This window comes from Saccopteryx leptura, chromosome X, assembly GCF_036850995.1.
Source record: "Saccopteryx leptura isolate mSacLep1 chromosome X, mSacLep1_pri_phased_curated, whole genome shotgun sequence".
In the NCBI taxonomy this organism is placed as follows: Eukaryota; Metazoa; Chordata; class Mammalia; order Chiroptera; family Emballonuridae; genus Saccopteryx; species Saccopteryx leptura.
In genome coordinates, this window is record NC_089516.1 from 70,736,945 (window position 1) to 70,760,912 (window position 23,968).

A 23,968-nucleotide genomic window follows, 5' to 3' on the forward strand; every position below is an offset into this window, starting at 1 on the left:
CACTTGATGTCAGCATTAACAAACCCTTCAACACTGCCATGAGAGATGAATGGAACCAATGGATGAAGTCTTCTGGAGACAATTTGACACCAGCAGGAAGAGTGAAGAAACCAACCATAGGAGAAGTATGTACCTGGGTGAAAAGATCCTGGGATAATATCAAGATTGAGATCATTGTCAAGTTATTTAAGAAGTGTGGTATTTCAAATGTCGCGAGCCAGCACAACAAATAATTTAGCAGGTCTCAGGTGGAAATGGTGGAGGATTAGAAAATAAACACAGAAAAAAAAAAAAGAATGGAATTGGGAGGACCCATTGCACAGCTGATGGCTTGCAAGAGCAAGTCTCCACCCTCAAACCTCTTTATTTATAGGGCAGAACAAAGTCATTAGCAAAACAAAGAAAGCTTAGATACAAAGTCACATTTCTGAGGAAAACAAAGAATTCTCACAAGTGCAGAAAACCCCCACCATGCAACAGCTAAAGATGTGAGGAAGAGCTTAGCCTTAAAAAGGATGTGGGGAAGATCTTAGTCTTAAACTAAGCCCTAGGCTATAAAGGTTTTTTCAATTTACAGCCTGTCTCCCACATTCAAATGCCATAGATGGAACTGAGGATGAGGCAATATATGAAAATAGTGATTTGTCATCAGACACAGATGAGGACAAGCTAATGGATGGGAGTTTTGATAGTGATTAGGAGTTGTATGAATTTTATGATGAATAAAATTTGAGGTCAATAACTTTATGTAATACATTTTTTTTCAAATTTCGAAACCCAAAATTAAGGTATGTCTTATACTTGGGGAAATATGGTAGATTTCACTAATTCTTATTCTGCATTGGATGTTTAGCTGTGAGAAAATTGTTACACAATATTCAGTCTCTATTCCTCTCATCCATAAAGGTAAAGGTGGGAGGTGGAGAATTCTAATTAGTTAAAAAAATTCAGCAGGCTAAAATTTTATACTAGTTAATTCAATGACCTATGCTCTTACTCCTAAGATTTAAGTTCTATAAGTAAAGAGCAATGAGTTACACAGTAGAAACATTTTATCATTACTGTAAAAGACAGGAAGCAAATAACTACCTTTTCTCCCCTCTCAAAGGAGCATCAATAGAAAATAACAAGCTTCTAGCAACCCTATAATTAGGTGTAGTCTGCTACACTGGTCTACTTTGACATTCATTCCAGTTTCTTGTCTGAAGAATTTCATTCCACAGTGCCAGAATTGTTGGTTTTAAGAGCTTATTGAATCATATATAGAATAAATCTGTATCAATATGTATGAATTCATTATACAATTATTAATTCAGAACTGGAGAAGAGGGACATCCTGAACTTTTACTGGTTTCAGAACTGTTGCAACATCATTAACATACAAGGTCACTCTACCAAGCCTGGGAATCATAGCATCTCTACCTAATACATAGAAACAAACGTAGAGAAGCAGGCAAAGTATGAATACAAAGAAACATGTCCCAAATGAAGAACAGAAGAAATTTCCAGGAAAAATAATTAAATAAAATGGAGGTAAGCAAACTAACAGATACAGGGTTCAAAACAATGGTTATAAGGATGCTCAAAAAACTTAGTGAGTACATAGAAACCATAAAAAAGAATGAGTGAGAAATGAAGGCTACCGTAACTGAAATAAAGAATACTTTACAGAGCATCAACAGTATAGTAGATGATGCTGAGAATCAGATAGTGACTTGGAATATAAAGAAGCAAAAAACATCCAATCAGAATATCAGAAAGTAAAAAGAATCTTAAAAAATGACGATAGTGTAAAGAGCCTCTGCGACAACTACAAGCATACCAACATTCGCATTAAGGTGGTCCCCGAAGGAGAAGAAAGAGATCATGAAATTGAAAACTTATTTGAAAAAACTAATGACAGAAAACTTCTCCAACCTGTTGAAGGAATAGACAGACATGTCTAGGAAGTGCAGAGAGTCCCAGCAAGATGAACCCAAAGAGGCCCACACCAAAACACATCATAATTAAAACAAAAAAAGGTTAAAGACAAGGAGAGAATCTTAAAAGCAGCAAGAGAAAATCTGTTATCTAGAGGAGAACTCTCATAGACTGTCAGCTGATTTCTTAACAGAAACCTTGCAGGCCAGAATGGAGTGGCAAGAAATATTCAAAGTGATGAAAAGCAAGGACCTTCAAAGAAGATTACTCTACCCAGCAAAGCTGTCATTTAGAATTGAAGGACATATAAAGAGCTTCCCAGACAAGAAAAAGCTAAAGGAGTTCATCACCATCAAACCAGTACTACATGAAATACTAAAGGGTATTTTTAAAAAGAAAGAGAAAAAAAAGATAAAAATAAGAACAATAGAATGGTAATAAACACATATTTATCGACAATTACATCTAAAAAGACAAAATAAATGAACAAGCACAACAGAAACAGACTCATAGATACAGAGAATATTTTAACGGTTGCCAGATGGGAAGGGGGGTAGGGGGAATGTGTGAAAGGGTGAAAGGATTCAAAAGTACAGATTGGCAGTTACAGAATAGTCATGGGATGAAAATTACACCATAGAGAATATAGTCAACAATACAGATTCTAATACCTATGTATGGTTACAGATGGGTATGAGACTTACAAGGATTATCACTTAGTAAGTCATATAATGCCTGTTCACACGGTGTACACCTAAGACTAATGTAATATTGTATGTAAACTATAATTGAAAAATTTTAAAAATGACTTAAAAAAGAACATTATATACAACTTTTAATGCACATTTTACCTTCTCTCTCTACTTAATTGATAATATGAATTTGTAATTGCACAGAATTAACTTACAAATAATATTGCTACTGCAGTTTTTAAAACATCTGTAAGCTGCAGACCATAACTATTTACCTCAATTTTGCTTAAACTATTAATTGATGTTCAAATATCTTTTCTTGTAAACAGCCCAATGCAATTAATATTCTAATTCTCATATATTCGAAAGAGCACTTAGAAGACACTTTTAAAACCTAGATAGTTCCTATCTTCATATACCCTAGCACTCCTTTCATGGAGTGTAATCCATCAGCAGCATGGGGTAGACAACCTCCTGAAGGGATTTTTAGCATAAATACTATATCCAGACTACAACAAATTTTTTATTAGCACGGTTTGAATTAAAGAAATTTTATTGTGTTGTAATTTGGACACCACTGATTCAGAATTGATGATAATTCAGATAAGGGTTGAAATTAAATTGACTTTAGTATTATTTAAGAACAAACAGTTTGCTAAGCAAATTAATAGTGTAAGCAAGATACTAGAGAAGATATTAAAAATACTTAAAAGAAAAAATGCTTTCAAGCACCTTTAAATACTTTAGAAATAACTTTTTACATATAACTCATTTACATACTAATTACAAATCATTCTGATGTATTTATTAAACCAAGAGCCCTAGGGGTAACACTTTGTTATCCTAGTTCTGGTTACTGTGTGTACAAGGAAGCCATAAAAACTACAGTTCATAAAAAATATTCTAAAATTGAAAACTTCAACCATTTTAGAATTATTCTACCAAAGTCATTGTAAATTAAGAAAAACTGAAACAAAATCTAACACAGGGGTCCCCAAACCTTTTACACAGGGGGCCAGTTCACTGTCCCTCAGACCATTGGAGGGCCAGACTATAAAAAAACTATGAACAAATCCTTTTTTTTTTTTTTTTTTTTTTCTTCATTTTTCTCAAGCTGGAAACGGGGAGAGACAGTCAGACAGACTCCCGCATGCGCCCGACCGGGATCCACCCGGCACGCCCACCAGGGGCGACGCTCTGCCCACCAGGGGGCGATGCTCTGCCCATCCTGGGCGTCGCCATATTGCGACCAGAGCCACTCTAGCGCCTGAGGCAGAGGCCACAGAGCCATCCCCAGCGCCCGGGCCATCTTTGCTCCAATGGAGCCTTGGCTGCGGGAGGGGAAGAGAGAGACAGAGAGGAAAGCGCGGCGGAGGGGTGGAGAAGCAAATGGGCGCTTCTCCTGTGTGCCCTGGCCGGGAATCGAACTCGGGTCCTCCGCACGCTAGGCCGACGCTCTACCGCTGAGCCACCCGGCCAGGGCTCATGAACAAATCCTTATGCACACTGCACATACCTTATTTTAAAGTAAGAAAACAAAATGGGAACAAATACAATATTTAAAATAAAGAACAAGTAAATTTAAATCAACAAGCTGACCAGTATTTCAATGGGAACTATGCTCCTGTCACTGACCACCAATGAAAGAGGTACCCCTTCCGGAAGTGCAGCGGGGGCCGGATAAATGGCCTCAGGGAGCCGCATTGGCCCGCGGGCCGTAGTTTGGGGACCCCTGATCTAACACATACTCTTTTCTCTTCTATGGAATCACAGGTATTTTTAATCAATCTGGTAATAATACAATCCAGTAAATCTATTGATGATGAGTAAGAACAACCCAGTTAATGATAGCCTCAAAAATACACAGGAAGAGAAACAAGATAAGCATCCGTGTGAACATCTAGAGATTAAATTAAAACTCAGCAAAAACCTGACCAGGCGGTGGCGCAGTGGATAGAGCATCGGACTGGGATGTGGAGGACCCAGGTTCGAGACCCCGAGGTCGCCAGCTTGAGCACAGGCTCATCTGGTTTGAGCAAAAGCTCACCAGCTTCAACCCAAGGTCGCTGGCTCCAACAAGGGGCTACTCAGTCTGCTGAAGGCCCGCGGTCAAGGCACATATGAGAAAGCAATCAATGAACAATTAATGTGTCACAACGCGCAATGAAAAACTAATGATTGATGCTTCTCATCTCTCTCCGTTCCTGTCTGTCTGTCCCTGTCTATCCCTCTCTCTGACTCACTCTCTGTCTCTGTAAAAAAAAAACAAAAAAAAAAACTCAGTAAGAACAATAAAATGAATTAGTATATGATATATGCCTGGACCTGCAAAGGGCAAGAAACAGTAATGAATAAGACGGGCTTATGTATGACCTGTAGAATCAAATTTATTACATACATCACACCTCATATGTCAACTAGTTTTCAATTTGAAAGATAAATAAATGTAGTCCTAGGTGGATGATAAGTAAAGTCACAAAAGGTAAAAAAGAATGCTTTAAATTCCTCAGTTGAAAGATGTTGCATAAACATAAAGTAGTACAGCAATATAGCAAAATGGAAAAGATATAAACTTTTATTCGAAAATGAAAAAAAATTAAGTGCAACTATATAAAATTATATGGTAAAAAGTAATGAAGGACTCTAACTCAGTGGTCCCCAACCCCCAGGCCACAGACCAGTACCGGTCCATGGGCCATTTGGTACCGGTCCGCAGAGAAAGAATAAATAACTTACATTATTTCCGTTTTATTTATATTTAAGTCTGAACGATGTTTTATTTTTAAAAAATGACCAGATTCCCTCTGTTACATCCATCTAAGACTCACTCTTGACACTTGTCTCGGTCACGTGATACATTTATCCGTCCCACCCTAAAGGCCGGTCAGTTAAAATATTTTCTGACATTAAACCGGTCCATGGCCCAAAAATGGTTGCGGACCACTGCTCTAAATCACTCTGAAAAAATCACTACTTTTATTTTAAAAGTACCTATAACTCCTGATGTTATATTACCTACAATAAATAATTGTTTTTAAATTAAAAATCTAGCAATTCAGAAATTGCCTGAGTTGCAGTGGATAGAGCATCAGACCGGGAAACAAAGGACCCCAAAGGTTTGAAACCCCAAGGTCACCAGCTTGAGTGTGGGCTCACCAGCTTGAGTGTGGAGTCACTGGCTTGAGTGTGGGATCATAGACATGACCCCATGGTGGCTGGCTTGAGTCCAAAAGTCGCTGGCTTGAGCCCATGGTCTCTGGCTTGAGCAAGGGGTTACTTGCTCTGTTGTAGCCCCCCGGTCAAGGCACATATGAGAAAGCAATCAATGAACAACTAAGGAGCTGCAATGAAGAATTGATGCTTCTCATCTCTCCCCCTGCCTGTCTGTCCCTATCTGTCCCTCTATCTGTCTTTCTGTCTGTCACACACAAAAAAACTGACTGAGTTAGACACAGAACTTGGATTAGTCTTCTTATTGCTCCTTCCTGTTAAAACACCCAGTTTCAAATGCAGTTCATCTTATATGAATCCAGCTTTTCAGACTATGACAGAAAACCTTTCCTGAGTAACTTTTTAAAAATATAAGTCTATTTGTAAAACTCATTCAGGGCCCCAAAACGTAGCTCAGAAGTGACAGTAAGAACAAACCAATAGCCACAGTGTTTAACGAAAGTAGAAATGAGGTGCAGAAAGTGACCATAACAGGGAGCTATGTGATTTAGGGCTGTGAATGATCATGGAGACGTAATGTACAATGTTTTGTAATAGAATTTATTGGGGTGACATTGGTTTACAAAACCACACAGGTTTCAAGTGTATAACTCAACATAATGTCATCTGCACACTGCATTCTGCATCCATTACCCCAAGCAAAGTCATTTTCTGTCCCCACTCCCCCCCCTTTACATCCTCCAACCAATCTCCCACCCTCTGGCTATCGCCACAATGTTGTCTGTGACTACTTGCTATGTAGTTATATTTTTTAGCTAATCCTGTCACATGCTTCCATTCAGTCCCCCAACCCCTCCCCTCTGACAGCAGTCTGTTCCATGTATCCATGCCTTTCTATATTGTTCATAAGGTTATTTTGTTCATTAGATTCCACATATAAGTGATTTTATGATAGTTGTCAGAAATTTTTCCTCATTATTAATGCTGTCAAAATTCAATTTCAAGTTTTCATTCAATATTTACTGCATTTTAAAAATTGCTACCAAAAGCTTCTATTTCAGGAATAAAATCTCACCATCAAATCTCTGAAGTGCATTTCTTATTAAGAAAAGAGGAATGAATGAGATTGCAGGGAAACTTTTGGGTGCCAACAGTCCAATGAGAGTTAACAATTCATAATATGATATTAAAAGAATGATAATTGTGTATGAGACTGTTCTTATGAATATTAGTTTATAACTTATATATGAATGTTTTGTTTTGTTTGTAGGTACTAAACATTAAGGAATTATCCTCTCCACTTTTATTCCTGCATTGAATTGGTTGTGGGTATTTTTCACTTAATAAAAAAGACTATGGCCCTGGCTGGTTGGCTCAGTGGTAGAGTGTCAGCCTGGCGTGTGGGAGTCCCGGGTTCGATTCCCGGCCAGGGCACACAGGAGAAGTGCCCATCTGCTTCTCCACACCCTCAGGTGCTAAAATGGCTCTGATTGCGGCAGAGCAATGCCCCAGATGGGCAGAGCATTGCACCCTGGTGGGCATGCCGGGTGGATCCCGGTCGGACTGCCTCCCCATTTCCAACTTAAGAAAAATAAAAAAAAAAAAAAAAAAAAAAAAAAGGTTATGTTCCCAAAACTACAGCCCAAAAAGAACTGTGTGATCAAAGCCATTATCCCCATAAACTTCCATAATAAAATTTAGAGTTGTACTCAGCTGGGAAAGTTTTCAATACATTGACATAATAAAGATAATAATTAAGAATATGACAACATATTTAAAACTACATATTTAAAGAAAATTATGGCCCTGGCTGGTGGCTCAATGGATAGACTGTTAGCCCTGGGTACGGAAGTCTAGGGTTGGAATCCCAGTCAGGGCACACAGGAGAAGTAACCATCTGCTTCTCTCCCCACCCTCTTCCCCTTCACTCTCTCTTCCCCTCCTTCAGGCAGTGACTCAATTATTGATAGTTTGAGCATGGCCTGGGGATAGTTCGGTTGGTCTGACTGTGACAACGTCAGGCACTAACAATAGCTCAGTGCATGAGCATTGGCCCCAGACAGGGTTGCCACGTGGATCCCAGTCAGGGCGTATGTGGGAGTCTGTCTCACTACCTCCCCTCCTCTCACATTAAAAAAAAAAAACTTATAACTTATGGATACATCAGTGATACTCAGTGTATGCTGCTCTACCAACACATTCAGTAATACTGTAAAAATAGCTATTATACAGTAATAGAAACTGACAATCCCTTACCTTATTTCACATGCTGTCACCACTAAAATTTATCAATTTACCTAAGATGTGTACCTGCCTTAAACCACCACAGTACTTAGAAGTTGATATAAGGTAATTTTAATTTTCTCAGCAGTTTGCCCATTATTTTATTTTTCTTTCTTTTTTTTATTTTTTTTTATTTTTCTTTACAGAGACAGAGAGAGAGTCAGAGAGAGGGATAGATAGGGACAGACAGACAGGAATGGAGAGAGATGAGAAGCATCAATCATTAGTTTTTCCTTGTGACACCTTTGTTGTTCATTGATTGCTTTCTCATATGTGCCTTGACCGGTGGCCTCAGCAGACTGAGTAACCCCTTGCTCAAGCCAGCGACCTTGGGTCCAAGCTGGTGAGCTTTTTTGCTCAAACCAGATGAGCCTGCACTCAAGCTGACGACCTCGGGGTCTCAAACCTAGGTCTTCCGCATCCCAGTCCGACGCTCTATCCACTGCGCCACCGCCTGGTCAGGCCTTGACCATTATTTTAATTCACCAATGCTCTTCCCAACAATCTTCCCTTTTGATACTAGCATAAGCAGCTAAGTAAGAACAGAAATGTGTAATACTTGCTTAGTTAAGGAGACTGATCCCAATGCCTTTTGAATATATTTTGCTTTCCGTTAGCTGGTTAATGCCTAACAATGATCAAATATTCATTGACAGTATCTGTGTGGACCATTTGGTTCTCTAACTAGTAACTTCTTTATTTAACTCATAACTTATGCTTTAGGTAGAGAATGCTCAAAACAATTATATTTGTTGAAACTATTAGCTACTGTGAATTCATGTTTATTAATAATAACTATACTCAGAGAAGAATATGACTGGCATCAAATGATACTAAATGAAAGGTATAAGATGGCATATAGAACCCTCAAAAAATGTCAAATTTTGGCATATTGCTCCTTAGAGTAAATCTGTGTATTAAATCAAGATTTTTTTTTCCCTTTTACATTTTAATATGTGGGCCCTGCCTGGCTGACTCAGTGGTAGAATGTTGGCCTGGAATATGGATGTCCTGGGTTTGATTCCCAGTCTGGATACACAAGAGAAGTGCCCATCTGCTTCTCCACCCCTCCTCAGCTTGCTTCTCTCTCTCGTTCTCCCCTCCCCGCAGCAGCCATGGCTCAGTTGGAACAAGTTGGCCCTGTGCACTGAGGATGGCTCCAGGGCCTCCACCTCAAGTGATAAGAAGAGCTCAGTTGCTGAGCAACTTAGCAAAGCTCCAGATAGGCAGAGTATCGCCCCTAGTGGGCTTGCTGGGTGGATCCCAGTCGGGCACATGCAGGAGTCTGTCTCTCTGCCTCCCCTCCTCTCACTAAATAAAAAAAAAATCTGATATGTAAATTTATGTTGGAAGACACACCCCTCTATTGATGTAATAATTATAGTATATTTTCTTATTGTTCTTTTCCTACATATAAACATCAATTTATAATGGTTGACTAAACCCCAGGAGACTATTGGTCATATAACTAATTCTCAACACAGCAAAGTTATTAGAAAAGCAGTAAAATTACTTTTGTAGAGGTTTGTAATTATAGATTCAACTCTAATGTTAGATGCCAATTATTTTTTTTTTTTTTTGTATTTTTCTGAAGCTGGAAACGGGGAGAGACAGTCAGACAGACTCCCGCATGTGCCCTACCGGGATCCACCCGGCACGCCCACCAGGGGCGAAGCTCTGCCCACCAGGGGGCGATGCTCTGCCCCTCCGGGGCATCGCTCTGCCACGACCAGAGCCACTCTAGTGCCTGGGGCAGAGGCCAAGGAGCCATCCCCAGCGCCCGGGCCATCTTTGCTCCAATGGAGCCTTGGCTGCGGGAGGGGAAGATAGAGACAGAGAGGAAGGAGGGGGTGGGGTTGGAGAAGCAAATGGGTGCTTCTCCTATGTGCCCTGGCCGGGAATCGAACCCGGGTCCCCCGCACGCCAGGCCGACGCTCTACCGCTGAGCCAACCGGCCAGGGCAGATGCCAACTATTAACACATGCATTACTCATAACATTACTAAAACTTTGACAGACATCAATTTGCAGGAATTTGACATACCCCCCTTTGTTTTTAGAAAATAATAGAAATAGTAGTACTGCCTGACCAAGCAGTGGCACAGTGGATAGAGCGCTGGACTGGGACGCAGAGGACCCAGGTTTGAAAATCCGAGGTCACCAGCTTCAGCAAGGGCTAATTGGGCTTGAGCACGGGGTCACTGGCTTGAGCATGGGATCCCAGACATGACCCCATCGTTGCTGGATTGAGCCCAAAGGTCACTGGCTTGAAGCCCAAGGTTGCTGGTTTGAGCCAGGAGTCACTTGCTCTGCTATAGCCCCCACCCTGGACAAGGCACATATCAGAAAGCAATCAATGAACAACTAAGGTGCCACAAAGAAGAACTGATGCTTCTCATCTCTCTCCCTTCCTGTCTGTCCCTATCTGTCCCTCTCTCTGTCTCTCTGTCCCTGTCAAAAAACTAAAAATATAGCAGTACTAAAACTACGTAATAAACTTTTATGGACCAAAATTCATGTTGTTTAAAGAATTTCCTTACTTTTCTTTATCAAGAAATAGTCTTTGAAGCATATTAATAATCTAAAGTTGTACCAATGAGATTGGTCTCATACAAAACACATAATTATCTCAGGAGACAGTGGAAAATGAACAGGTTATAAAAATATGTGTATTTAATATTTTATATCTGCCTAGAAAATATTCTCACTTGCTTCAAAAAATAGGGTGATTATTTTAAATATGACTTTTAAATATGTACATTTTAAAACATATTTAATTATTTTTATAAATTAAATTTAATGGGGTGACATTGATCAATAAGAATACTTATGTTTCAGGTAATATCTTTATAGCATTTGAACTGTTGATTGTGTTGTGTACCCATCACTCAAAGTCAAATGTTCCATCACTATATGTTTATCTGTCCTTATTCCCCTCCCCCTGGTAACCACTTCACTTTTATCTCTGTCCATGAGTCTCAGTTTCATATCCCATATATGTATGGAATCCCCTAATTCTTAGCTTTTTCTGATTTACTTATTTCACTTAGTATATTCTAAGTAAATGTTCTCAAGTCCATTCATATTGTCGTACATGTCATTATGTCATTTCTCATGGCTGAGTAGTATTCCATTGTATATATGTACTACCACTTTCTTATCCAATCTTCTATCAAGGGACACTTTGGTTGTTTCCATCCCTTGGCCATGTGAATAATGCTGTGATGAACATGGAGGTGCAAGTGTCTTTGTGTACCAATGTTTGTGAGTTTTGGAGGATAGATACCCAGTAGAGGGATTGCTGGGTCATATGGTAGTTCTATTCTTAATTTTTTGAGGAACCACCATACCGTCTTCCAAAATGATTGTACCAGTTTACATTCCCACCAGGAGTGAATGAGGGTTCCTTTTCCTCCACAGCCTCTCCAACACTTCTTTTTACCTGTCTTGTTGATAACAGCCAATCTAACAGGTGTGAGGTGGCATCTCATCGAAGTTTTGATTTCCATTTATCTAATATTTAATTTAATATGTAATTTGTCATAAGAAAGTATATTCATTACAAAGAAGTTCATTGCCACTGACAGAAGCATCTCCTCTTAGGTTTATCCAAGAGTGTAATATTTACAGAGATTAGAAAGTGCCTTTGTTTATGTCATACTGACCTCCCCTCTTCTAGCAAATTTTATAGTTCTATCAAAAACTGAATCAAGTCTGACTTTATTTTATTTTATTTTATTTTTGTATTTTTCTGAAGCTGGAAACGGGGAGGCAGTCAGACAGACTCCAGCATGCGCCCAACCAGGATCCACCCGGCACGCCCACCAGGGGGCGATGCTCTGCCCATCTGGGGCGTTGCTCTGTCGCAACCAGAGCCACTCTAGCACCTGAGGCAGAGGCCAAGGAGCCATCCCCAGCGCCCGGGCCATCTTTTGCTCCAATGGAGCCTCGGCTGCAGGAGAGGAAGAGACAGAGAGGAAGGAGAGGGGAAGGGGTGGAGAAGCAGATGGGCACCTCTCCTGTGTGCCCTGGCCAGGAATCAAACCCGGGACTTCCTCACGCCAGGCCGACACTCTACCACTGAGCCAACTAGCCAAGGCCTCAAGTCTGACTTTATAAAGACATATCAGATGAACACCAACCTTCAAAGCTTTTTTACTCTTAATTATTTTATCTCTAATTCTGTACTACTGTATGTTTCTATCGTTGGCCATGATGTCTCATGTATGCATTTTTTTTTCTCTAATGGATAATCAATTTAACTCCTGGGGCCTGTCTCTGTTCTTTTCTCCACAGTACCTAGTATACTAATGGGCACTTGGAGAATAGAGAATATAAAAGTATGTTGAATTCACCTGATCAGGCGGTGGCACAGTGGATAGAGCATCAAACTAGGATGCGGAGGACTGAGGTTTGAAACCCCATGGTCTAGCCCTGGCTGATTGGCTCAGTGGTAGAGCATCAGCCTGGTGTGCGGAAGTCGCGGGTTTGATTCCCGGCCATGGCACACAGGAGAAGCGCCCATCTGCTTCTCCATCCCCCTCTACTTCCTCTCTGTCTCTCTCTTCCCCTCCCGCAGCCAAGGCTCCATTGGAGCAAAGATGGCCTCTGCCTCACACGCTAGAGTGGCTCTGGTAGCAACAGAGTGACGCCCCATATGGGCAGAGCATCACCCCCTGGTGGGCATGCCGGGTGGATCCCAGTCGGGTGCATGCTGGAGTCTGTCTGACTGCCTCCCCGTTTCCAGCTTCAGAAAAATACAAAAAAAAAAAAAAAAAAAAGAAAGAAAGAAAGAAAAAGAAACCCCATGGTCAATAGCTTGAGCATGGGCTCATCCTGGTTGAGCACAGGCTCACCAGCTTGAGCACAGGGTCGCTGGATTGAGTGTGGGATCAAATACATGATGCCATGGTCAATGCCTTGAGCCTAAGGTCACTGGCTCAAGCAAGGGGTCATTCACTCTGCTGCAGCTCCCCCCATCAAGGCACATATGAGAGAGTAATCAGTGGACAACCTAAGGTGATGCAACAAAGAATTGATGCTTCTCATCTCTCTTCCTTCCGGTTTGGTCTGTCCCTATCTGTCCCTCTCTCTGACTCTGTATATATAAAAAAAAAGTATACTGAATTCAAGTAAAAAAATAACTCATCCCAGAGTTTACTGATGAAGTGCCTTGATTGCACTTGCTTGCAAAATTAACTATTAATATTATCTTATAATGTGGTTATGACACTATGTAAATGCTGCTCTTTTTTTTTTTTTTTTTTAACAGCGGTTCTCATTTCCGATGGCTTTAGGCGACCCCTGTGTTTTGGTTGTTTGACACCCCCACCCCCCCGCCGCCGGGGTCGCGACTCACAGGTTGAGAACCGCTGTTTTATTTTTTTTTAAAGACTTTATTTATTCATTTTAGAGAGGAGAGGAAGAGGAGGAGGAGGAGAGAGAGAGAGAGAGAGAGAGAGAGAGAGAGAGAAGAGGGGAGGAGCAGGAAGCATCAACTCCCATATGTGCCTTGACCAGGTAAGCCCAGGGTTTCGAACCAGCGACCTCAGCATTCCAGGTCAACGCTTTATCCACTGCACCACCACAGGTCAGGCAAATGCTGCTCTCAAGTATGTAACACAGGGGTCCCCAAACTACGGCCCGCGGGCCACATGCAGCCACCTGAGGCCATTTATCCAGCCCCCGCTGCACTTCCAGAAGGGGCACCTCTTTCATTGGTGGTCAATGAAAGGAGCACACTGACCATCTCATTAGCCAAAAGCAGGCCCATAGTTCCCATTGAAATATTGGTCAGTTTCTTGATTTAAATTTACTTGTTTTTTATTTTAAATATTGTATTTGTTCCCGTTTTGTTTTTTTACTTTAAAATAAGATATGTGAAAAAAAAAAAAAAAGATATGTGCAGTGTGCATAGGGATTTGTTCATAGTTTTTTTTTATAGTCCGGCCCTCCAACGGTCTGAGGGACAGTGAACTGGCCCCCTGTGTAAAAAGTTTGGGGACCCCTGATGTAACACCTTCATAGCCATATTCATTACAACAGAATTCTAAATTGGACCCCAGTTACTTCCTCATTCTACAAGTATGTAAAGATGAACAGCAAGTACCTAATTGGTACATTATTATTTCAAATAATTCAGACTTAACTCACCAAGAACTTTTCCAAAATGAAACAAAACAAAAATCTTTAAATTTGAAACTCTAGCAACTAGAAGCATGTCAGTTGGCCACTTAAAACAAGATTATTTTGCAGTAATACCAGAATTACATTGTGATTTAAATCATACCCAAGAGAAGCTCAAACATCATGAAAACTGCCAAAGCAAAGCATTTTACCCAAAACAATCAGGGACTTGTCAGTCTTGACTTATTCTGTCAAGTTATCTAATCACAAGTGTCAGCTATATCCTTTTTAAAAATCTTTAGCTTAAAAGCATTTATCCAAAACTAAATTTAGCTTTTCCATTATTTCACTTCTTTTCCACTTCTTTCCTTTTACTTTTTTTCTTCTGAATAAAATGAAACTGAAATGGTTTTAAAACCAGTATGAAGGTATTAAAGTCCAATAAAAGGAACCCATCTTTCAAAATCACTAATCTAAAATTATCTACTTTTGAAAGGAGTCAACTGTGAATATTAAGTTTTTCAACCATTTGCTTTCAGTAACACTTCACTCCTCCAAGATAATGTTGCTAATTTTCAAAAAGCACCTTACAACTTTAGATCCTCATCTAATCACCCTGTCCAAAACATCACTTCAGGTCCCCTAAACCAATGACTTTTGGAAGCAACTATTCTCACCTTCCGACTACCCCAGGAAGAACAGATAGATCATAACACATTCTCGCTTTTATTAAGAACATTTTAGGTTTCACCATATTTATTTAAAAAGAGGTGTCATTCTGGAGGAAGAGTGGTTAATTTGTAAAATCTGTTTGCCCTGTTACCAATCAGACATTCTTTGTCTACTTCAAGTTTGATGCCACTTTGGAAGTAAAGTGGAGTGTTTCCTAGTTTGTTTTATTGTTATTAATATAAGTACTGTCTTCCTAACTGTTATATGTCAGGAGTCAGAAGCCAGGCACACGACTTGCAGAACCTCTCGGAAAATAAGAGCAAGAAAACTGAAAGTAAGGGGCCATGCTAGTTGCCGGTTCAAGCCTTGAGGCTTGGAGCAACAGCAGCCTGAAAATCCACATTTGAGAAGCCTGTGGTCAAACTAAGCCTCCTCAGAGCAAGAGCGAGGGAAAAGGGGCGAGCTCGGCACTGGGAAAGTCTCCCCGAATCAGGGACCAGGCTATAGGACTGTACGTAGAATTATCAGCATCTATGGCATTTAAGAAACAGGCCTTCAGCACCGACCCCGCATTCCTGGGCGCAGGGGTTGAGACCAGATCGCGATGGTTCTGAGAAGGAAAGGTACCTCAAAGGAAATAGGGAGCCGTGAACAGATGTAGTAGAGGCATCTGCAAGACAGAGCTGCGCTTGGGTTGCCTCCCAGGGCCCCGGAGGTCAGAAACGCGCTCCAGCACCGGGTGAGTGCGGTGCCACTACTCACCCCTACTCTCCTACGGTCCCCGTCGTGGCCCTCTGCGGCTCAGCTCCTGCAGGGGGAGACCACCCCCCCGCCCGCCGCCAGGGGTGGTCTCAGCGGGCGAGCGGAGGTGGCGGCGCAGGTGTCCGTGAGCGCGGGCCAGAGAAGCGCCCCTACAGAAGCTGGGTGCAAGGGATGCAGTCTGGTGCCTAGCTCTCCCTGGCGCCTCCAACTTCACCACCATCGACGTGGAAGGGCGAGAGGCGGCAAAGGAGAGGAGGCCCTCGCCCAGCGGCTCGGACCCTCCCGGAGTACTAGGCCTGACCGCGGGCGGGAGCGCCGCCCCCGATCCCCACAGCGAAGCGACCCCCAGGGCTGATTCCAGTCCCTCAGCCCCCGCCGCCACAGAGCACCGGCGGATCCCTCTCGGGCCGTGGTCGCAGCTGCAACCTCGTGCTCCTCCTCCTCTGGCGCCGCTGCCTACACACACAGCCCCGGCGCCTTTACAGCCGCGGCGCCCTGACTGCGGTCGCCTAGCAACCGCGCGCATGCGCCCCACCCCCGCCGGCGACCGTCGCGGCCACCCGTGCTGCTGTTGGAGCTCAATCCTTCACCTTATGAACATGAGCAAAAGCCGCCTTCCTTCTTAGAGTCTGGATGGAATGTAGTCAAGGTGTGGGTGAAATGGGGAGAGGTACAGGATGTATTGTAGATCAAAAGAAACTGTGGGACTTAGATAGGACCCTCTCCTGGTCCCTCGACAGGCTTCTCAGTGGTAGGGAGTGACAGTCCCAACAATCTCAAAATATTGTTTAGTCTCTCCTCCTACACTTCAATCCATCCTTCACAAGGACTTCCAGAGGAATGTTCTAAATAACTTATCTGATCATGTTACTCAACTGCATAACTCCTATGGTAAAGGAACTAACAGTTCTTGACTACTACAGTTGCATCCTCAATGGTCTCCCTACCTTTAGACTTGTCTGTGCAATCTGTTCTTGCACTTACCGGAATGATCTTTGTGAAACATAAATCTCTTACTCTCACTTCCCCTCTAGTTTAGAGTATGGACTTCTGAGTTAGAGCCAATATGAATTTCTGCCTCCCCCACCTGGTAGCTATGTTTCCTTAAGCTAAGATGCTAACCTCTATAATTCTGTTTCATCTGTAAAATGGGAATAATTATAGTACCTATAGAATAGTTATGAGGATCAAATGAGAGAATGCACTTAACGTACATAATTTAGTAAAAATTAGAGCTATTTTTCAGTAGATCTTATTGCTTATAATAAAGGATAAAGTATGAAGTCCTTAGCTTAGCGTTAGAGGTCCTCAAGATCTTTCCTCTATATATCTAGCCCCAGCTCCTTTCCACTCCCCCTTGGGCACGCAGCCACAGACCAGTCCTTGCAGTTTTTCAAATATAGCTATATCTATAAAGTACTTAGATATATTTCCTCAAACTTCATCCGAGGAAGAAATCTATGTAAACTCTCCAGTTAATGAACATGTAAGTATCCAATGATCCTTTCCAAACTACACAGGTTCATTTTCAAAATATTGACACTGAGAAATGACATGTGGGTAGTGACTATTTACACAAATTTTGTGGCTTTTTGAGGACTTCTTTACTTGATCTTTTTTTTTTTTGAAATTAGGCTTAGAGTTACTTTAATGTATAATGATAAAAATATGGCAACAAATTTTGAACTTAATACAGTGCATAAACATATTTACAAACATCACATGCCCTGCTAGATGTTCATTAAATAAAAAAAGGTTTAAACAGTTTAGGGAGTGTAAAAATACCTATACTCTGTGTTAGATGTCTGAGAGGCCCAAGAATTGCTAATGAAACATTAAAGGAGAGCTCAAATGGAATATAAGACAAAAATAAAATTCTATAAAGACTAGACAGTCAGAAAATATTGAAGAAAGAGAAGAACAATTGAAAGGATAAAAAATAATCTAAGACTAATTAAATAGAAATGCCATATGGAGTCTGACCTGTGGTGGTGCAGTGGATAAAGCCTCAACCTGGAATGCTGAGGTCACCAGTTCTAAAGCCTCGATTTGCCAGGTCAAGGCACATATGGGAGTTGATGCTTCCTGTTACTTCTCCCCTCCCACCCCTTCTCTCACTTTCTCTCACACTCTCTCTCCCTCCCACCTCTCTAAAATGAATAAATTTAAAAAGAAAGAAATACCAGATGGAAATAATCAACAAACTGTAATCAACAGGGAGGATCAGAACCTAGGGAATATGTATTACAACTATGAATAAGGCAGTGAGCTTCAATAGAGTTCTCACACAGGTTATACTTTTTCTTCCATATGATACAGACATACCTTTCAGGTTCAAAGGAAGACAATTCCTTGGTGTTGATCCTTTTCAAGGACCATCAAGGTCTCACAAGGACAAACTTCTAACAGAATTTGCTTAGGTCTTATAAGTCTGCATGTAGTTATATAAAATCTATACTCTACATTGATTGAATTCATTATATTCTATAGCAGATTTGTATTATGTCTACAGTGAAACAAAGAAATAAGTATTTAAATATTGCTAGTCACCTTTAATTCTTCTATATATCTATCTAGATGCAGAATTGTGTCACTGCTGCATTTAAACTCTTTCAACATTTTTCCTGGGGTTTCAGTATAAACTATGAGCTCCTTTGCACACATCAGCCTATCTGCTTCTATGTTGGTGAAATAAATACTCCAGTCAGCAAAGAGAGTCTTATTCACATCAATATGGAACGAAATAAAACATTTATTATGGAGTAAGCACAATGCAGTACATGCATATAAGGAATCCTCAAGAGACTGCAAAGTCAGGATCAAATTCCACACAACTTACACAGTAAAGCAAATTCAACGTTCACTTGGGAATTGAGGTGGCTATTTTTTTTAGTTAATTAACTTCTTCCAAAAGGCTAAAACCCTGTCTAGTTGCTATCTTGCATCCCTGTGTGCGCGCACGCGCATGCATGCATGTGTGTGTGTGTGTGTACTTATTCTCCGCTGGTCTGCCCAAGACCCCCTGATTGCCAACCGTGGTCCCCTATAAGGCCCTATTTCCTCTCCAACAAGAGTAAAGAAACTATCATGAATCAAGAGAAACTTGCCACACTTCAAACACAGCAGGTGATTAAAAAAAAAAAAACAAAACAAACCTGCAGTCCTAAAAGAAGTTGGGGGTAAACAATTTCTCTGGTATTGAAGAAGTAAATATGTTCACAGCCCAAGGAACAGTGATCCACTTTAACACCCTGACGTTCAGGCATCTCTGGCAGCACTTTCCCCATCACCGCCACGCTGAGACAGAGCAGCTGACAGAAACGCTACCCAGCATCTCAAACCAGCTTGGTGCAGACAGTCTAACCAGTTTAAGGAAACAAGCTGAAGCTCTGCCCAAACCATCTGTGGATGGAAGAGCACCACTTGCTAATGGAGAGGAAGAGGATGATGATGAAGTTCCAGATCTTATGGAGAATTTTGATGAGTCTTCCAAGAAAGAAGCAAACTGAATGGAGTCAACTTCTAAAGAAGATAAACTTGAAAAAGTTACTGGGAGCTGCTATTTTATATTATGACTGCTTTTTCAAATTTTGTTTATGGATCTGATAAAATCTAGATCTCTAATATTTTTAAACTTGAGCCCCTTGGACACTGCAGCTCTTTTTAGTTTTTGCTTATACACAAATCATTCTTTGCAGCTAATTAAGCTGAAGAAGCCTGGGAATGAATGTTGAAACAAAGATTAGTAAAGTTATTTGCCTACTGAAAATAAATAAATTAATTAATAAATAAATAATGAAATTCTTCTGTTTCTCTGCAAAAAAACACCTTGAATCTTCCTGAAAGACAAATAGTTACACCTGGAGATGGGCTCCCACATTAACTCTGGAGATGTATCTTTACATTTCAAAGGGAAATATGGCTCGTAACATTGGAAACATGACAACATTATAAAACTGGATACTGAACTCTTCTAGTCTCTGGAGAGATTTATCTACATTTAAAAATTTAATGAAAGATGAGGGCCTACTATGTCCCCCAAAAAGACACTCTAAGAAGTGTAAGAGAGGAAAATAGTTTCTTCTTATTCACCTTTACTTTCATAGCTCAGTTAAGTTCTTCAAAAACAGTGCTCTGGGCCCTGGCCGGTTGGCTCAGCGGTAGAGCATCGGCCTGGCGTGCAGGGGAGCCGGGTTCGATTCCCGGCCAGGGCACATAGGAGAAGCGCCCATTTGCTTCTGCACCCCCCCTCCTTCCTCTCTGTCTCTCTCTTCCCCTCCCGCAGCCAAGGCTCCATTGGAGCAAAGATGGCCCGGGCGCTGGGGATGGCTCCTTGGCCTCTGCCCCAGGCGCTAGAGTGGCTCTGGTCACGGCAGAGCAATGCCCTGGAGGGGCAGAGCATCGCCCCCTGGTGGGCAGAGCGTTGCCCCTGGTGGGCGTGCGGGGTGGATCCTGATCGGGCGCATGCGGGAGTCTGTCTGACTGTCTCTCCCCATTTCCAGCTTCAGAAAAATACAAAAAACAAAACAAACAAACAAAAAAAAACAGTGCTCTGTGGCCCTGGCTGGTTGGCTCAGTGGCAGAGCGTTGGCCTGGTGTGTAGAAGTCCCGGGTTCGATTCCCGGCCAGGGCACACAGGAGAAGCGCCCATTTGCTTCTCCACCCCTCCCCTTCTCCTTCCTCTTTGTCTCTCTCTTCCCCTCCCACAGCCGAGGTTCCATTGGAGCAAAGATGGCCCGGGCGCTGGGGATGGCTCCTTGGCCTCTGCCCCCCAGGCGCTAGAGTGGCTCTGGTTGCGGCAGAGCAACCCCCTGGTGGGCAGAGCGTCGCCCCCTGGTGGGCGTGCCGGGTGAATCCCGGTCGGGCTCATACGGGAGTCTGTCTGACTGTCTCTCCCCGTTTCTAGCTTCAGAAAAATTCAAAACAACAACAACAAAAAAAAAAAAAAAAAAAAAAAACAGTGCTCTGTGGAGGCACAGAGGATGGCACCTTGTGGGTCATGAAGATGTCTTTCTTAAATAAATTTTTTAAAAAAAAGACGTAGAAGACTTTGGCATTACTCTGGGAATTGACAGATGAGTAAGAGTTTTCCAGAAAGGGATAATAATATTTCATGCAAAGTAAATGTATATTCAAAAGTTTAGAAAATATGAAAGTTCATGGTATATATTCAGTGAAAAACGTTTTCTTCTTCACCACTCCCCAAATTAGGGATTCCTGTTGGCATTGAATTGGTTCCAATGATCATCAGTTGACATAGGTCAGAAGATATGACTGTGTTTGGGTCAAATTTAATAGCAGGTGAAATCATTGTCTACAAAAGAGTCCCATGCCCATGCATGACCTTTCCTATCCTATTCCTCCCATCTCTGTTGTGGATATTGTAAGAGAGCCAGAGCCTATCTTACAACAATTCTGGGAGTGCTATGCTTCTCTCTTTCACTCTCTCTTTCCATGTATTTATCTCTCTCTCTATCTACAATATTTCTCAACTCTTCTCTCCCTTCCCCACTCTTCCTTCCTTTTCTCCCTTCTCACCCTCCCTCCTTTCCTCTCCCTATTTCCCTATAAATACTGGCATTAATTCAGATTCCTGTGCCTTGTGGCTAGCCAGAGAACGGTATTTGGATTTGAACTTGGAAAAAAAAGTGCCATTAGGGAACTTCACTTAGGTTTTAAGTAACCCACAGCACGACCACGTTTTCCCATGACTCTACATGAAGAAATAGTTTATATATCCTCATATATTTAGTAATCACAGTTACAGCTACTTATAAGAGGAAAAGAGTCTGTCCTGAAATAGGAGATACTGTGGTAAAGGTAAACTGAAAAGATAGCTGCACTTCTAGTGAAGCTAGATTAGAAGGCAGAGTCCCACATGGAGAAAGGAAATTTCTCCTTTATGGCCAGCAAGGAAAGGACCCTGTAGATAGAAAAAAAAAATGTAGTGCACATACTTTTTTAAGATTTTATTTATTCATTATAGAGAGGGGAGAGAGAGAGAGAGAGAGAAGGGTGGAGGAGCAGGAAGCATCAACTCCCATATGTGCCTTGACCAGGCAAGCCCAGTGTTTTGAACCAGTAACCTCAGCGTTTCCAGGTTGACGCTTTATCCACTGCGCCACCACAGGTCAGGCCCAAGTGCACATACTTTTAAGCATTGATTGGCAGGAGAGTATCCTGCTCTCTCACACCCACCAAGCTACTTTGTTTCTCACTTGGACCTGAATAATGGTATAGTTCTCCAAGACAGGTTACATCTTGCTGTGACAGGAAAAAAATTAGATAGTAGAAAAAAATATGTGTTGCAATTTATAACCAAAGCCTGGGAAATTCAAAAGCCAATGGAAATCAATACTGCCATGAATCTATGTTTGGTAAGTGCTGATAGTAGCAGCACAGATCTAATAAATATTTGAGATTCTACAGGCTTTTAGAAAATAAATATGGAAGCTCACTTGATCTCTTGACAATTTTTCAGTTGATTTTTATTTAATAAATTATAGACAGTGCACTATTAATCCAAATTGACAGGCATGCATATAAAGTTGAAAACCAGATTTTGGCTCTTTTTTTCTGTTCACCCTCTAACCTTGTTCCCCAAACAATAGGGCTGCTAACAGTGATATGGGAACATTATATTTGCTTGGGATTGTCATAAGCACTTAGTCCTGCACTTTGAGTGTGAGACTGAAACTTGAGAAATGTAAGACCCAGGGGAGACTTGAAGTTATGTGAATCCAACCACAAAACTTTTAAAAGTGTTACAATCCCACTGCAGTAGAGCCAAATCTGTAGCTTCTGAAGGAAACCATACTTCACCTAGGCATCTGGGCAATACCTCCTCTGATCAAGATAAAGAAACTTAAGATATTGGAGAGAAGATCCTGTTTGCCTTTAACTTCTACAAAAGAAGCTGGTTTCTGTATGGGATCTTTATCTTTGCATAAAAATCTAAAAGGGTTTTCATATTGTTCAACTGGAAGATCTATTGCTGATCTAATATTGCACTACCTAGACTATGCTACCACATTGTACTTATTAAACAAAGTTTAACAATTGTAGATAAACATAATCAGAGATAAAAAATAAAATAGTGGGTACATTTTTGGTTTGCTGTGCAGCTGAGACCAAAGAGGTAAGAGAGAAGTGTTCCCAGTTCCTTTACTCACATGAGAAAAATCTCTAACAGATGGTTCCTGCACCTTTTCCTGTTCTTTTCTTCCCTCTTCCTAAACAGGATGGAACACCAAACTCATAGATCAGATGGAAAGACATTGTCTGGATCACATTTACTGGTGAGCAGACAAATGGGTTTACCAGACTAAAGACCAGGCAGCAGGGTATGGCCTTGTTCTTGGCTGTTCCTCCTTTTATTCTGCTCAGATTACCAAAGTCCTTTCTCTTCACCTAAGATTCCTGTGCCCTGCAGGTGATAAAATGTTGGTAATATATTTATTAACGCTGAGTTGGGGAGGTAGCAGCTTCTCTTAGGCATCAAGTATATGCCATGTACTTCAAATGAGGTTTTCCAGAATTCCATCTTGGATATATTGAGCCCAGGTATAACTAATAAAAATATAGTGCTCTGTTTACCATTTTTATTGTTCTTCTCTCAGGGAACAGTTGAGAAGAAAAGTAATGCAGAATTGGGTATTCTTGGATATTCTAGCAACAAAATTTCTTCGTACCTCCAGTACTATTTATCTTTTAACTTTATTATATCAAGTACCCATGGGATTATATACCCAGAAAATCTCTAAGAACTCTGTTCCCCTTATCCTGTTCCTCCACCCCACCATCTATAAGGTTGCAACAAGAGGTGTCATATTATTACAACTTAGTCATAACCCTTAAGTATAGCTGGTTGGACGAGGGGGGAGCTCATTATTTCAGATGGACCTTTTCTCTGGGGCAAGAAAGCAGCACCAGCTACATCTGATCCCTTTGTTAGGAAAGCAAAAGCTTTCCTGAGAGCTCCCTGAAACCATTTCTCCTTTACTGTTATTGGTCAAAACTGTGCATGGCCACCTTGATTTTAAGGAAGCTGGAAAGTGAGTATCTTGCGTGAGTTTAGTAACATTGCTTCCCAAAACAAATTTAGGGTTCTGTTAGCAAGAAAACAAGGGGGAATAAGTATTGGGAAAGCAGTTAACAAGGAACACTAATTCATTTATTTATAAATATATATATTAAAAACACAAATTTACTAAGTATTAACTTAAGTTCTTTGCAAGAAAAATGATCCGTTTAAAAGGGGTTCATGCCCTGGCCGGTTGGCTCAGTGGTAGAGCATTGGCCTGCCGTGCAGAAGGTCCCAGATTCGATTCCCGGCCAGGGCAC

General features: G+C 41.3%; 1 protein-coding gene and 1 pseudogene across 4 annotated transcripts in view; one reads left to right on the forward strand and one right to left on the reverse strand.

Annotated features, from left to right (window-relative positions):
- Positions 1-16,100, reverse strand: part of ZC3H12B (zinc finger CCCH-type containing 12B) — a 208,114-nt gene extending 192,014 nt beyond the window's left edge. For all 4 annotated transcript variants that reach the window (XR_010747891.1, XM_066357454.1, XM_066357451.1 and 1 more), the window contains exon 1: positions 15,626-16,100. The gene's annotated coding sequence lies outside the window, so the exon portion shown is untranslated. The remainder of the gene's footprint in view (positions 1-15,625) is intronic.
- Positions 16,101-18,837: 2,737 nt separating this feature from the next.
- On the forward strand, positions 18,838-19,134 carry LOC136386367 (transcription factor BTF3 pseudogene; annotated as a pseudogene).
- The last annotated feature ends 4,834 nt before the right edge of the window (positions 19,135-23,968 follow it).